Source organism: Gorilla gorilla, chromosome 6 (genome assembly GCF_029281585.2).
Source record: "Gorilla gorilla gorilla isolate KB3781 chromosome 6, NHGRI_mGorGor1-v2.1_pri, whole genome shotgun sequence".
In the NCBI taxonomy this organism is placed as follows: Eukaryota; Metazoa; Chordata; class Mammalia; order Primates; family Hominidae; genus Gorilla; species Gorilla gorilla.
The window spans coordinates 102,483,503-102,500,212 of NC_073230.2; the positions used below are offsets into that span (position 1 = coordinate 102,483,503).

The 16,710-nt window shown below is 34.8% G+C and overlaps 1 long non-coding RNA gene across 1 annotated transcript in view; it reads left to right on the plus strand.

Moving 5' to 3' along the window:
- The window catches only part of LOC134758937 (uncharacterized), a 927,638-nt gene that overhangs the window by 253,598 nt on the left and 657,330 nt on the right, over positions 1-16,710 (plus strand). The window contains exon 2 of the long non-coding RNA XR_010134715.1: positions 1,415-1,504. This is a non-coding gene — a long non-coding RNA (uncharacterized lncRNA). The remainder of the gene's footprint in view (positions 1-1,414; positions 1,505-16,710) is intronic.

Below are 16,710 nucleotides of genomic sequence, written 5' to 3' on the forward strand. Positions count from 1 at the left end.
TTTGTCAATTTTGGCTTTTGTTGCCATTGCTTTTGGTGTTTTGGACATGAAGTCCTTGCCCACGCCTATGTCCTGAATGGTAATGCCTAGGTTTTCTTCTAGGGTTTTTATGGTTTTAGGTCTAAGGTTTAAATCTTTAATCCATCTTGAATTGATTTTTGTATAAGGTGTAAGGAAGGGATCCAGTTTCAGCTTTCTACATATGGCTAGCCAGTTTTCCCAGCACCATTTTTAAGAGTTTTCGTGTATTGTATTGTATTTATCTGTTTTTGGTAATAAGGTAATTCTGGAATTATAATATGACTAGGAGATATTTCTTTCTATTCTGTTTCCTCAAATAAATTGGGTAGAATTGATGTTGTTTCTTGTTTAAATTTTTGGCCGAACTTACTAATAAAATTAACTATGGAAATGTATGTTTGAAAAAACTTAACTGGAAATTTATTTTTAATACTTATATACAATTTAGGTTATATCTTCTTGGATGAGTTTTGGTAACATCATTATTTTAAGTAATTGGTCCAATTTATCTAAGTTGTTGAAATTGTATGAATTGTTTGTAGTTTTTTCTTGTTATATTTTAATATCTATAGTGATATTTTCTTTTTTTTTCTGATATTGCCTTGTGTCTCTTCTTTTTTCTTTGACAATCTTCTAGAAATTTTTATTCATCTTTAAAAAAAGCAGGTTTGGTTTCATTGATTTTCTTTATATATATTATTTTTGGGTTTTCAGTTTTATTATTTTTCTCTTATTATTTCTTTTTCTATTATTTATATCCTCTTTGCTTTGAGTTAATGTTTCTATTTTCCTAGGCTCTTTAGATGGAAGCTTATAGCATTGTTTGGAAAGTATTCTTTCTTTTTAAAGAAATAGAGGCATTTAGTGTATACATATACATCTGTGCTTTATTTTAGTTGCATATCTCCTATTTTAAACATTGTATTATAATTTTAATTAGTAAAATGTATTTTCTTTTGACACATGCATCACTTAGAGGTATACTGTCTAGCGTTTGCAGATTTGTCTCTTTTTTTGTTACTGCCTTCTACTTTAATTCCAGTTGATCAGTGCTTATCGTACTTTGCATGATTTTGATATTTTAAAATGTGTTAGATTGGTTTACAAAAGAGTGTCCTATATCTTGGTTAATGTTCCACTTACGCTTGCAACAATGCATATTCTGCTGCTGTCTAATAGAGTGTTTCCACAAATCTTAATGAGATTTTTTGGCTGATAAAGTTGTTCAATTATTTTATATCCAGTCTCATTTTTTTTATCCAGTTGCTCCGTTGATTACCGAGAGCCCCAGTTTCTCTGTTTCTTCATTTGTTTCCAATTCACTGTGTTTCTATTTGTTACTGTACAATTTTTATAATTATTTTAATATATCTCTTTGCATTTTTTTTTTCAGGGAGAGAAAGTGAGGCATTTATTGCAGGGCACCAAGAAAGGAGAATTGTGCAGTTCGTCCTGAAGACCCAGACTCCCTGAAGTCTTACATGTAAGGCCTTTTTGAATTATTTTTCATTTTTAATTTTTTTAATTTCCATATTTTTTGGGGGAACAGTTGGTATTTGGTTACATGAGTAAGTTTTTTAGCGGTAATTTGTGAGATTTTGGTGCACCCATCACCCAAGCAGTATACAATGAACCCATTGTGTAGCATTTTATCCCTCACCCACTTCCTGCCCTTTCTCTGGAGTCCCCCAAGTCCATTGTATCATTCTATGCCTTTGCATCCTCATCGCTTAGCTCCCACATATGAGTGAGAACATAATGATGTTTGGTTTTCCATTCCTGGGGTGCTTCATTAGAAGAACAGTCTCCAATCCCATTCAGGTTGCTGTGAATGCCATTAATTCATTCCTTTTTTGGCTGAGAAACTGTGAGATATGTATGTGTTTGTGTGTGTGTGTGTGTGTGTATATATGTATATATATGTATATATATCACATTTGGTTATATATATATCACATTTGATTACATATATCACATTTGATTATATATATCACATTTGATTACATATATCACATTTGAATATATTATATATATATATATATATATATATATATATATATATCTCACAGTTTCTTTATCCACTTGATTGATGGGCATTTGGGCTGGTTCCACATTTTTGCAAATGTGAATTCTGCTGCTATAAACCTGTGTGCAAGTATGTGTTTTGTGTAATGAATTATTTTCCTTTGGGTAGAAACCCAGTAGTGAAATTGCTCGATAGAATGGTAGTTCTACTTTTAGTTCCTTAAAGAATCTCCATATGTTTTCCATAGTGGCTGTACTAGTTTACATTCCCACCAGCAGTGTAAAAGTGTTCCCTTTTCACCACATCTATGCCAACATTTCTTTTTTTATTTTTTAATTATGGCCATTCTTGCAGGAGTAAGGTGGTATCACATGATGGTTTTGATTTGCATTTTGCTGATCATTAGTGATGTTGAGAATTTTTCCATGTATTTGTTGGCTATTTGTATATCTTGTTTTGAGAATTGTCTAAGCATGTCCTTAGTCTACTTTTGGATGGGATTTTTTTTCTTGCTAATTTGTTTGAGTTTGTTGTAGATTCTGAATATTAGTCTTTTGGTGGATGTATAGATTGTGAAGATTTTCTCCCACTCTGTGGTTGGTGTGTTTAATCTGCTGACTGTTTCTTTTTCTGGGTAAAAGTTTTACGTGACACTATTTCACAAGATAGAGAAATAGGAAATTCTCCCTAAATCATTCTATGAAGCCAGTATTACCTTAATACCCAATCCGAGAAATGATATAATGAAAAAAGAAAACTACAGACCAATATCCCTGATGAACACAGATACAAAAATCTTAACAAAATACTAGCTATCTAAATCCAATAGCACATCAAAAAGATAATCCACCATAATCAAGTGGGGTTCATACCAGAGATGCAGGAATGGTTTAACATACACAAGTCAATAAATGTGATACACCACATAAACAGAATTAAAAACAAAAATCACATGATCATCTCAATAGTTGCATAAAAATCATTTGACAATATCCAGCGTTCATTTATGATTAAAATCCTCAGCAAAATCGGCATATAAGGGACATACCTCAATGTGATGAAAGCCATCTATAATACATCTATGATACAGCCAACATAATACTGAACAGGGAAAAGTTGAAAGCATTACCTCTGAGAACTGGAACAAGACAAGGACACCCAATTTTCCCACTTCTATTCAACATGATACTGGAAGTCCTAGCTAGGGCAATCAGAAAAGAGAAAGAAATGAAGGATATCCAAATCAGTAAAGGGGGAGTCAAACTTTCACTGTTTGCTGATGATATGATTGTATACCTAGAAAACCGTAAAGACTCCCCCAAAAAGCTCCTAGCTGATAAATGAATCCAGCAACATTTTTAGGATACAAAATTCATGTACACAAATCAGTAGCGCTGCTGTAGACTAACAGCGACCACTTCGGCTGTTGAGAATCAAATCAATAACTCAACCCCTTTTAACAATAGCTGCAAAAAAATAAAATACATAGGAATATACCTAACCAAGGAGGTGAAAGACCTCTAGAAGGAAACCTACAAAACGCTGCTGAAAGAAATTATAGATGACACAAATAAATGGAAACACATCCCATACTCAGGGATGGGTAGAATCAATGTTGTGAAAATGATCATACTGTGAAAAGAAATTTATAAATTATATGCAGTTCCCATCAAAATACCACCAACATTTGTCACATAACTAGAAAAAACAATTCTAAAATTCATATGGAGCCAAAAAAGAGCTCGCATAGCCAAAGCAAGACTAAGCAAAAAGAACAAATCTGGAGTCATCACATTACCTGATTTCAAACTATACTATAAGACCATAGTCACCAAAACAGCATAGTACTGATATAAAATTAGCCACATAGACCAATGAAACAGAATAGAGAACCCAGAAACAAACCCAAATACTTACAGCCTACTGATCTTCAACAAAGCAAACAAAAACATAAAGTGGGGAAAGGACAACCTGTTCAACAAATGGTGCTGGGATGATTGGCAAGCTGCATGTAGGAGAATGAAACTGGGTCTTCATCTCTCACCTTATACAAAAGTCAACTACAGATGGATCAAGGACTTAAATCTAAGATCTGAATCTATAAAAATTCTAGAAGATAACATCGCAAAAACCCTTCTAGACATTGGCTCATGAAAAGACTTCATAACCAAGAATCCAAAAGCAAATGCAATAAAAAACAGAGACAAATAGGTAGGATTTAATTAAACTAAATAACTTTTGTATAAATTTTTTAATAGTTACTCTAGGACAGAGGTTCTCAACCAATGAAAATCCCCCCATTCCTTTAAGAAACATTTGATAATATTTGGAGATGTTTTTCATTTGTAACTGGGAAGTGGGGTGCTAATGACATCTATCTGGTTGTTAGAGGCCAGGCATATTGTCAGAAGCCTTACAATGTGCAGAACAGTTCTACACAACAGTTATCTGGCTGAAAATGTCATTCATACTAAATTGAGAAATCCTTTCCTAGGGAATATATATTTTACTTATCACAGTCTAATACTATCAATACTTCACCACTTTGAATAGAATGTAGGCACCTTACCATAACTATTCTCTCCCTTTATGTTATGATTTTCTTATGTGTATTTTCTCTCATACATTTGAACCAAATCAGATAATTTTGTCTGTTGTTTAGCTTGGAAACTTCTTATGAATATGTCTTCACATCCACTGATTTGCTCCTCTGTCATCTCCATTTTGCTATTGTGTCCATTCACAGAGTTCTGTAATTTGGTTATCATATAGTTTTATTTCTGAATTCCCAGTTTGTTCTTCATTATATACCTTTTTCTGAAAATTTTTATTTATCACTTGTTTCAAGGATGATTGTCATTGCTTGTTGGAATATTTTATAATAGCTGCTTGTATTTCCAACATTTCAGTCATCTTTGATTCCTTTTTCTTATTCTATTTGAGATTTTTCTTATTCTTACCCAGACCAACTTTGGATTGTATCTTGGACATTTTGAGTACAGTCATGAGACTGTTTCCTAATCAAATTCTTCTATTTCAGCAGGCATTTAACCTGTTTCGGTTCAGAACACTTGTCCTGGCCTAATTTGTGGGATTGTGGATAAAATGTCAATTTTGTTTTCAAAGTCCTTGTTGTACTATTCTGATCTGTCCTGCTTATGTGCTATCCATAGGTCATTCAGAAACCCGTTGGGTATTCCACAATGTAGATCATTTCTCAAGGAATTGCTGTTTTGATTCTGCTCTGTTTCACACATCGACTGCCCGGGGTGTTTCATGCATTCATAACGCTGATTTAAAGAATTTCTTTACCTTTCTTCTTTTCTTCCCTCTTTAATTCTCCCTCTCCTTCCTAAATGGGAAAGCAAATCCTTGATTTTCATAATCATTGCCTTTAACCAACACTATTTTTGCTTGGAGCCATTTTATTTTAATATTCAATTTTGAATAAATATATTCCTATGTAACTGATATTATATTTGATGTTCCCATTTTAGATACTGACCAAGTGTCATCCCTATTTATTTCATCCTTTGAACTTTTTCAAGCCCTTGCTATATTTTTCCTATACAAATCTATTTCCCTTGAAGGCTTTGTTTTAGCATAGCCTTATTTGGTGAAAATACATAGCTGTCAAAATGAAATTTTTATCAATAAAGATTGTGAAGCTGGGCCAGCTACCTCCAAGTCACTCTTTACAGGCATACAGTTAATAGAAACAGACATAGGTGAAGTTTACTCAGAGTAAGGATATCACTAAAACTAAAGCAGAAAATATCAGTAGATTGTACAGTATTTGACAGCACTAAAAGGAGATATTATTAAAAATCAAACCTTCCATGAGATGAAATAAATAAGCACTATAGGTAGAGAGATCCAGGTATCTTCTCGCAAAACTAGTACATAGCAAAGATAACATGGGTGTTACAATTACAACATTTGAAATCACAGGGGTCTTTCACAATGATAATCTAATTTAATGCCTCAAAAGTGAGACTTTTAACAGGTGATTTAGATATATTATTCTTTCATTCTTGTAGCACAATTTACAATATGTATATGTGATTTTACCAGTTAACTTAGCACTCAAAAGCCATATTTCTTTTAGATCTTTTGCCTAAAGCAAACACTGCCATTAAATGAGTGGTAGGTAGCTGTCAGCATTCTGTGTATTTCAAACTTAATGAAAGGTATTTTATGAATCATTTTATTTATTTTCTTCCTAGGGAGGAAGGAAATGTGGGGTTTTCCAACTTTTGAGCTTAGGAGTACTTAGTACTACTAATAATGTATTATAGTTGTAAACATAATATGGTTTTCATTAAGAGATTTAAAATTACTAATGCAGACTGTGAATCAAGTCACCTTTTAAAAATTGTTCAAGGGTAGCAGACATATAAAAAAGTGAACATATTACAAGCAAAATAATTTTTACAAAATGAACACTTTCACTTTCCAGCCTCAAAATTAAAAAAATAGCATATTGCCAGTATCTTAGAAAGTATCATCATGTCTCCCCAAAAGTAACTATTATTGCCACTTCCAGTTATGCTTGGCTTTCAACCTTAAATAAATAAAAACATACAGTGTATACTCTGGTCTGTTTTTTCAAATTATGTTTGTGACATTTATTCATTTGGTTATATGCAGTAATATTCACTTATCATTACACCAACCATGGTATAGTATTCCATTGTGTAAGTATACTAAAATGTAATTATCTATTCTATTGTTAATACACTTTTGGCTTATTTCTAATTTTCCTATATTACTAGTGGAACAATAAGCATGAATTGATTTTGGTGAATAAAGACATACATTTAGCTGAGTTTCTGTCTGAGAATGAAATTGTTAATCATAAGATATGTATTTGTTCAGCTCTAGTAGACACTGCCAAACAATTTAACAATTTTCCAAAATGAATGCACTAATGTATATTTCTACTATATAGAAAATTGTTGCTCCACATTCTTGCCAACACTTGGTATTATTTTCATTTTAAAATTTAACCATTTTGATTTTGCATGGTGGTACTTTATTAAATTTTTAATTATTATATCCCTGAAGACTAATGAAGTAGAGCAGCTATTGATATGTTTATTGGCTTTATACATGAACTCATTTGTAAGAGCATGTTCAAGTTTTTTTGCAGTTTTGTTAGGCTTGGCTCAATCATTTTTATTTGTAGTTTATGTTATGATTACTAGTCTTTGTCAAATATGTGTATTGTCCATTATTTCTTCCATTTTGTATCTTCTCACTTCCAAGAGATCTTTTAATAAGCAGAACTTTATTTTAATATAGTCTTATCTATCAAAATTTATTTTAAGGCTAAGCATTTATTTATGAACTTTATTTACTAAATTAAGATATATTTGCCTATCCAAGGTATATGAAATATTCCCTGACATTTTTATCATAAAGACATATTGCTAGAATTTTTATGTTATATTCAGAATTATTTTTATGTAAATTAAACTTTATATTTACTTTTTCATATGGATATTTGATTGACCTGGTACTGAGAGGTGACAGCGTGCTGGCAGCCCTCGCTCGCTCTTGGCGCCTTCTGGGCCTTGGCACCCACTCTGGCCACACTTGAGGAGCCTTTCAGCCCACTGCTGCACTGTGGGAACCCCTCTCTGGGCTGGCCGAGGCCGGAGCCGGCTCCTTCTGCTTGCAGGGAGGTGTGGAGGGAGAGGCGCAGGCGGGTGGGAACCGAGGCTGCTCGCGGGCCAGCGTGAGCTGCGGGTGGGTGCAGTCTGGGTGGGCCCGCACTCGGAGGGGCCAGCCGGCGCCGTCGGCCCCAGGCAGTGAGGGGCTTAGCACCCAGGCCAGCAGCTGCGGAGGGTGTGCCAGGTCCTCCCAGCACTGCCAGCCTGCCCCGAGCTCGAATTCTCGCCAGGTGTCAGCCGCCTGCCCGAGGGGCAGGGCTCAGACCTACAGCCCACGTGGCCTAAGCCACTGCCCCCCTCCCCCCACCACCCCTGTGGGCTCCCAGGCGCCGGAGCCTCCCTGATGGGAACCGCCCCCTGCTCCAGGGCTCCCAGTCCCATTGACCGCCCAAAGGCCGAGGAGTGCAGGTACAGGGGTGCGGGCCTGGCAGGCACGGGATCCACTAGGGGAAGCCAGCTGGGCTTCTGAGTTGGGTGGGGACTTGGAGAAATTTTATGTCTAGCTGGAGTATTGTATATGCGCCAATCAGCACTCTGTGTCTAGCTCAGGGTTTGTGGATGCACCAATCAGCACTCTGTATCAGGCTAATCTGGTGGGGACTTGGAGAACTTTTATGTCTAGCTAGAGGATTGTAAATGCACCAATCAGCGTTCTGTGTCTAGCTCAAGGTTTGTGGATGCACCAATCAGCACTCTGTATCTAGCTAATCTGGTGAGGACTTGGAGAACTTTTATGTCTAGCTAGAGGATTGTAAATGCACCAATCAGCACCCTGTCAAAATGGACCAATCAGCTCTCTGTTACATGGACCAATCAGCTCTCTGTAAAAATGGACCAATTAGCAGGATGTGGGTGGAGCCAGATAAGGGAATAAAAGCAGGCTGCCCCTGCCAGCGGCGGCAACCTGCTCTCGTCACTTTCCACGGTGTGGTATCCTTGTTCTTTTGCTGTTTGCAATAAATCTTGCTGCTGCTCATTCTTTGGGTCCGCACTGCCTTTATGAGCTGAAACACTCACCACGAAGGTCTGCAGCTTCACTCCTGAGGCCAGTGAGACCATGAACCCATCAGAAGGAATAAACTCTGGACACACCATCTTTAAGAACTGTAACACTTACAAGGAGGGTCGGTGGCTTTATTCTTGAAGTCAGTGAGACCAAGAACCCACCAATTCCGGACATAGTACCATTTATCAAAAAGATGATCCTTTCCCAAATGACCAGCATGTCACGTTTATTACAAAAACGGGGACCATGTATGTATGGTTGTGTTTCTCGATTTTTCTTACATTATTCTATTTTCTATATTTGCGATAAAGTTATAGTATTAATATGTGGTTGAATTAATTATTCAGGACATTTATTCCTGTAAAACTTTTTATTGAATTTTTTTTGCCCTACTTCCTAACTCTTTTTAAATAAATGTTAGGAAAAGATTATTTCTATCAAATATAAAGTGCTGGAATTTTTAATGCAGTTGCATCAGATGTATTGATAAATATCTTTATCATATTGAGTCTTCTCCATGATCATTATACTTAAGTATACATTAATTTAACTTAATATTATATTGAATACAGAGTATCTTGTATAATATATCTTTAAGCTTTGGATGATACTCTTACCCTAACGTGAAAGTTTATTTTATTCCCTGTTGGGCAGATGGGAATTACTGTTAAATCTGGTTTGCGCTTTCAGGGAGACTTGGTCTAACTCTAATTCATGCCTGCTCCTAAGATGTAGCCCTCCCAAAGTCTTACTGGAACTACTTGTTCAGTACAGAGCCTCAACTCTTTGTGCTTTCTCAGCACTATGAGCTTCCCATATCTTGCTTTGTACAGTATATTAAGTGTTTCGGGCTCAAATTCCTGAATCTCATTTCACTCAAAAGTCTTAGCTTTCCCAAATTGCCTCAGTAGCCCTGAACTTTTACTTATTTTTTTTTTAGAACCCTGTGAGATTGTCAACATTTCTGCTAGTTTCCTTACCTCTCTGTCCAGCCTCTTTATCCAGAATCTCAGATGCTAACTGCGCCGACATCTCATAACATATGTTAAAAACATCCACTTCTCCCAATAATTTAAAATGGTATATTATTATATAGTAAAATTTTACAGGCAATTTGGTGACTTTCTAGTTTTACTATTCTGTTTTTCTGTGTTTAACTGCCATTCTTTTCAAGAAATTCTGAAATAATTTTTTGATGGTGAAATATATTGTTTAATAAAACTTTTTACAGTATTGAGTGAAACAATTTTTGTATTCTTTGATTTTTTTTGGGGGGTTAATATATAACCAATTTTCAATAATATTTGTGCTTAAAAACAAATTGCATTTCAATGTTTGCTTCAGAATTAAATTTATATACAAGTTGAGCATCCTTAATTCAAAAATCTAAAAATTTATAATCAAATTTGCCTTATTAATTAAAAAATTGAAAAGTGCCTTTTTTTAATCATAGAGTAAATAATGCATTTCTGCTGGAGCCTTTTAGAAATGTGGAATATGTATTATATAGGATTTAAAAAAAACTACAACACTAGTATGAGAGAGTGGGGATTGAATCCTAACTATAGCATATCACTTACTATTTTATAATCTGAGTAAGTTACTAAGTCTCTCTGGACCTTGGTTTCTTAAGATATATAACGTTGGAATATATTGTTTATTTTATTGTTGTGAGTAATGAATGAGATGATGTAAGTGAACTGTGCACTATAGAACTTGATACATAGTATGCTTCTAACAAAGAGGCCTGTTAATAATAGTTTCCAATGTGTGGACCTATTGCTCAGTTAGAGACAGTTTTTATTAGATCTCAGAACTTAAATTTTTAAACAATTTTCAACTGAACCAACTTGACAAATATAAACATTTTCAAACCATTATTTTTTTTCCTTTCCTTGATACCCAGCAATGCTTTTTTCACATTAGATATGTGAAATGATAATGCTGCATATTCTCACACATAATTGATTACTTAACCAACTGTTCTTTAAGGGCTTAATAACAAATGAGTGAGAGGTAAAAATCATTTTATATTTAAATTCCTTATATAATCATGATGTATGTATTTTTCATTTTAATTTGAATGACACTCTCTAATAAAAAAGAATATACATGATTTTATGGACCTTTTTACACATAAAATGTATGAAAGATTACTAGGCCCCATGCCATTAATAATCGTCGACCAGAAAAAGAGAAAACATATTTTCAGTATAAAAAAAGAATTATTATAAAATATTTTTTCTCCATTACTATGTTTATGGTGCAACGCTATTTGCATATGTGCCTCACTGTTAAAATTTGGGGATGAGAGATAGACTCTAGCTAACTGACATTGAACTCTACCAGAAAGAAACCTTGTACAGCAATAGTAGAAAAGTTGAATGTCAAGATTTATTGATCCTATGTAGCAAATATGAATTACACAAATTATTTGATCTCAAATTTAATTAATACACAAGTACAAAGGAATGCTGCAAGATTTTTCAATATAAAATAGATTATAGGATGCTTCAAACAAAATAATAGGAAGAGAAAAATAGAATGTTAAAGGTACATCAGATAAGAAGAAAAAAGGCAATACAAATAACCGAAAACACAAAAGGATGCTGAATCTCATTAAGTGTCAAGTGAAATTTTCTGAATATTTTCATGTTTCTGCAGAATCAGATTTTTGTCAGCAAAAAAAAAAAAAAAAATGCTGGCAATCTGTGTGTGAACACTGAATGATAAACACAATTTTGAAGTTAGAGGCAGTGAATTGCTCCAAAAAGATTTTCTTATTTTTTAAATGATAATACATTTGATAACTAGATAATATGAATCAATTCCTTGAAAGATGCAATCTATCAAAACTCACACAGAAACAAATATATAACTTGAGTAGGACTATATCTATTCAAGACATTAAATGATCAATAACCTTTCAAAACAGAAAGCATCATGATGGTCCAGATAAGTTCATTGGTAAATTCCACCACACATTTAAAGAAGAAATTATACCAATTCTCTGAATTTTTTTTTCTGGGAAATATAAGCAGAAGAAATTATTTCTAACTTATCCTACAAAGATAGCATTATCCTAAAGCAAAACCAGACAACTAACAAGAAAGGAAAATTACAGGAAAAAATGTCTCTCATAAGCAAAACTGAAAAAATCCTCAACAAAATATTAACAAATTATGTCCAAAAATGTATAAAAAGAATTATATGCCATGAGAAACTTGGACTTATTCCAGGTATCTAAGGCTACTTTGACATTGGAATATCAATTAATGTAATCTGTCTCATCAACAGGCTGAAGAAGAAAAATCACAGGATCACATCAATAAATGCAGTAAAAGCTTTTTACAAAATCCAAAAAGAATGTATTCCACAAAATAATTCATGATGAAAACTCTCAGAAAACTAGGAATCAACATGAAGTTCCTCAGTTTCATTTTTAAAAAATCGACAAAAACCCTATAGCTAATGTCGTACTTAATGGTGAGAAACTAGCTTTCTCTCTAAGATGGGGAACAACGCAAGGATATTCCCATTCACTACTCTTATTCAACATTATTCTGGAAGTCTAGCTAGTGCAAGAAGACAATAAAAGGAAATAAAAGGTATACAGGCAGAAATAAAATATTTTTTTTCAAAAAGGACTTGATTATCTATGTAGATAATCTCAAAGAATCAACAAAATAACTCCCGGAAAACATAATCAGTTAGAGCAAGTTTGCAGGATACAAGTTAATACGTAAAAGTCAAATGATTTTCTATATGCCAGCAATGAACAATTGGAATTTGAAATTAAAAACACAAATTATAATAAAACCTATAGACCTCCCGTCCTACTCCACCTCTTTCTAGAGCAAAGATTACTCACTCATTCTGTCTTCAGAAGGGAGGATAGGCAAATGCACCAGCAGCTTTTATATAAGCTCAGAATTTCATAATTTCAAAGTTTCTCTTCTGTGGTGCGTACTGTACCATGTGCGCTCCCTGATCCAGATATCTTTTTAGCCCCCAAATAAGGTCCCATATTAGACACTTCAAATTGAACTGAAGTATTATGGCAAAGATAATGAGATATACTTGCCATAACATAGCCCTATTAAAGAAAAAATGAAGGCCCTGCATTCCAATGGGAATTGGTTGCAGACATGTTGACAAATTATTTGGTCATTCATTCCATAAATGGTCCTCTACTTTGTTGCCAGTAAGGAAAGATAGGATATTTGTTCAAAGGATACTGGGAAGTAAGGCTAAAACAAGCAGTCTATGTGATACATTTTTTTTCTCTCTCTCTCTCTCCTCTAGTTGGTGGGCAAAATGGTCTAGGGATCCTGTGTTGACATTGGGTTTTGAATGGTTTGAAAAGAGTAGTTTGTTAGATCTCTTCTTCAGATAGCAGGAGGAAAAACCTAGGAATCCTGGAAGGTACTGTATTGCTTTGAGGGCATAAAAATCGCTGGTGCAGATACTTTCCACTCTTCCCTTGCTTCTTGTCACCCTCTACTCTGACCTCAGCTGCTGTAAAAATTAGGTGTGAGCCAAAGTTTTCCTATCCCCATGAGGGACTGGGAATCCTACATACACACCCAATCAGGGAGGGAAGGGATTCAAATGCATATAGCTGTTAAATACAGACACCAACATGACCATCATACTCAGTCTTTTTATAAAAGGATTAGACAAGATGAAAATGTTAAAACGTCCTTTATTCATTTGGTCTAATTCTCTTTCTTATAGATAAGTACAGTTGATCCTTGAACAATGAAGGAGTTAGAGGTGTTGATCCCCCATGCATTTGAAAATCTGTATAACTTTTGACTCCTCAAGAACATAAGCACTAAATTAACACATATCTTATATGTTATATGTATTATTACTGTATTCTCACTAAGCTAATGAAAAGAAAATATAATTCAGAAAATATATTTATTATTCATTAAGTGGAGGTGTATCATTAGGAGGTGTTTTTCCTCCTCTTCACATTGAATAGGCTGTGGAAAAGGAGAAAAAGAAGGGCTTGGCCTTTCTGTGTCAGGGGTGGCAGAAGAGGAAGAGGTGAAAGAGGTGAAATGGGAGGCAAGTTGAGACCTGCACACTTTGTATAACTTTATGAAATACATAATAATTTCTGTTTGAATTTTCACTTTTTTATTTCTCTAAAACTGTTTCAATATGATACTAATCCTTCTTCCACCATTTGCTTTACTTTCAGTACCCACATCACAGAACAGTTCATGTCATAAAAGTCAAAAGAAGTCTTAAACAAAACCCTTCTGAGAGACTGTCTAATGTCAATTTGTTGTCTAGCACTGATTCTTCTACATCTTCTTCCTCATTGACTGGCACTGGTTCAGAAGCACTGATCTCCATGAAGTCATCTCTTAATTGTTGTAGTGTGATGTCTATTAGTTCTTAAATTTCTCCAAGATCCGTATCTTGAAACCCTTCATCCCCCACCACCATATTTGCCATACCCACAATATCTTTTTATGATTTATTTGATTGTTTCTTTCATAAATCCTGTGAAGTCATGCACAACATCTGGACACAGTTTTTTCTCCACTAGGAATTTATCGTTTTGGGCTTGATGGCTTTCATGGCTTTTTATATAGCAATAATGTCATCTTCAATGGTGTCATCTTTCCAAGTTTTGGTGACATTCTCTGTATCAGTGTTCCCTTGCGTAGCACTGGTAATCCTTTCCATAGAATACTGTGGGTAATGAGTCTTACAGCTTCCTATGACTTCCTGATTTAGAGGTTGAATTAGAGATGTTGTGGTTGAGGGCAAGTAAACCACTTCAACACTTTCAAGGTTGAACTCACGGGGTTCTGGGTGGCCAGAGGCATTGTCCAATATCAAAATAAATTCGCCTTAAATGGCAGGGGACTTCCTGACTTTAGGGACAAAACATTGATGGAACCAATCCAGAAAAAGAGTTATCATTGTCCAGGGCTTTTTTTTTGTACAACCAGAAAACTGGCAGCTGATGTTTATTTTTTTCCTTTTAAGGCTCAGAGGTTAACAGCTTTATCGGGGAAGTCCTGATTATAAACCCAACTGCATTTGCACAAAAGAGCAGTTAGCCTGTTCTTTCCTGACTTATATCTTGATGCTCATGTCTCTTCCTTACTAATAAATGTCCTTTGTGACATTTTTTTTTCCCACCAGAATAGGGTATTTTTGTCTGCATTAAAAACCTGCTCAGGAAGATATCCTTTCTCCTCAACGATTTTCTTAATGGTGTCTGTGAACTCGCTGCCCTTTTGTTAAGCAGAAGCTGCTACTTCTGTTATCTTAACATTTTCTAAACCAAACATTTTTCTAAAATCATCAAACCATCCTTTGCTGGCATTAAATTATCTAACATTAGATCCTTCACCTTCCCGTTGCTTAAAGTTTTCATATAATGAGTGCTTTACTCAAATTGTATTAGAGTCCATAGGTATGCCTTCCTTACAGCAATCTTGCATGCACATAAAACCTTCATTTTTAATACAAAATAAAAAGGTATTTCTCAAAAAGTGCAAGGGTTTTTTGCCTGGAATAGTTGTAGTGATGACTTCACAATTTTTTTTATTTTTATTTATTGATTGATTGATTGAGAGGGAGGCTTACTTTATCGCCCAGGCTGGAGTGCAGTGGCGCAATCTCGGCTCACTGCAAGCTCCGCCTCCCGGGTTTACGCCATTCTCCTGCTTCAGCCTCCCCAGTAGCTGGGACTACAGGCGCGTGCCACCACGCCCAGCTAATTTTTTTTTTTTTTTTATTTTTAGTAGAGACCGGGTTTCATTGTGTTAGCCAGGATGGTCTCGATCTTCTGACCTCGTGATCTGCCCGTCTCGGCCTCCCAAAGTACCGCGATTACAGGCGTGAGCCACCGCGCCCTGCCAACTTCATAAATTTTCTTTTCTTTTCATTTGCAATGTTACTTATGCTGGCTTCATTTATCTCGAAACAGCAGACTGCAAGTCCTCAGTCTACCACACAGCTGCAAGACCTCAATCTACCACACGTATTAGTAACTGGACTTTTTCTTGTAATGTTATGACTGTTGTCTGTTTCTTGGGTGCACTTTCAGCTTTACTTTGTATGGGTACCCCAGTGTTATTCAAGAGCTAGAGTATTACACTAAACAGGATGAAAAATACGGGAAACCAGAGAAAGATCACTTTTGACTGCAATACGTAATTTGCTGGAGAGAAGAATCCTCCCCTGGAGTTGATTAGCATTTCACAGAAATTTAAGTGGATACTCACAGCACTTCAGCTCACTGCAAAGGCAGCAAGAGGTGGCTACAAAATTATCACAATAGTACAGTATGTACTACAGTTAGTTTTATGGAGTTATGGTTTAATACTGCATCTTTATGTTTGTTTTACATTTCTTTCCACTGAGAATGATGCCATGTAGTCTGTGTGTATATAAATTCTAGAAAAGTTAATTTTTTATAATAGATGTTTGTATAGTTTATAGTAGTAAATTATTAAATATACTCTTATCTACATATATCTTATGCATTCATGACATACCTTTTTCTTAACTTTTTGATATTTCTAGACTGTGCGGTTGTCCATGAGTTTTTAAAATTTGTCACAAACCTCCAAAAATTTTTCAATATAATTATTTTTAAAGGCCACATATAAGTGGACCTATGCAATTCAAATTTTTGTTGTTCAAAGGTCAACTGCAAATTGGAGTATAAGGATATCACTGTCTACTGAGGAAAGACATTAAAGTCTAATGAATGCCTTCTGTCTATCAAGCACTCTCCTAGAAGCTTTTCTATATCTTAAATAATTTTCTACCAGAATCAAGGTAGGACTTGAACCCAAATCTTTTCATCCCAGTTTTGAATTGTTTTTTATTTTCCATTCCAAATTGCCTTTACCTCAGATACTGAATTAAGCTCTTGCTTTATGCTGCAAAACAATTTTGCTAATTTATGCCATCCCTTAGTGTTCATCAAAATGACCTCTTTT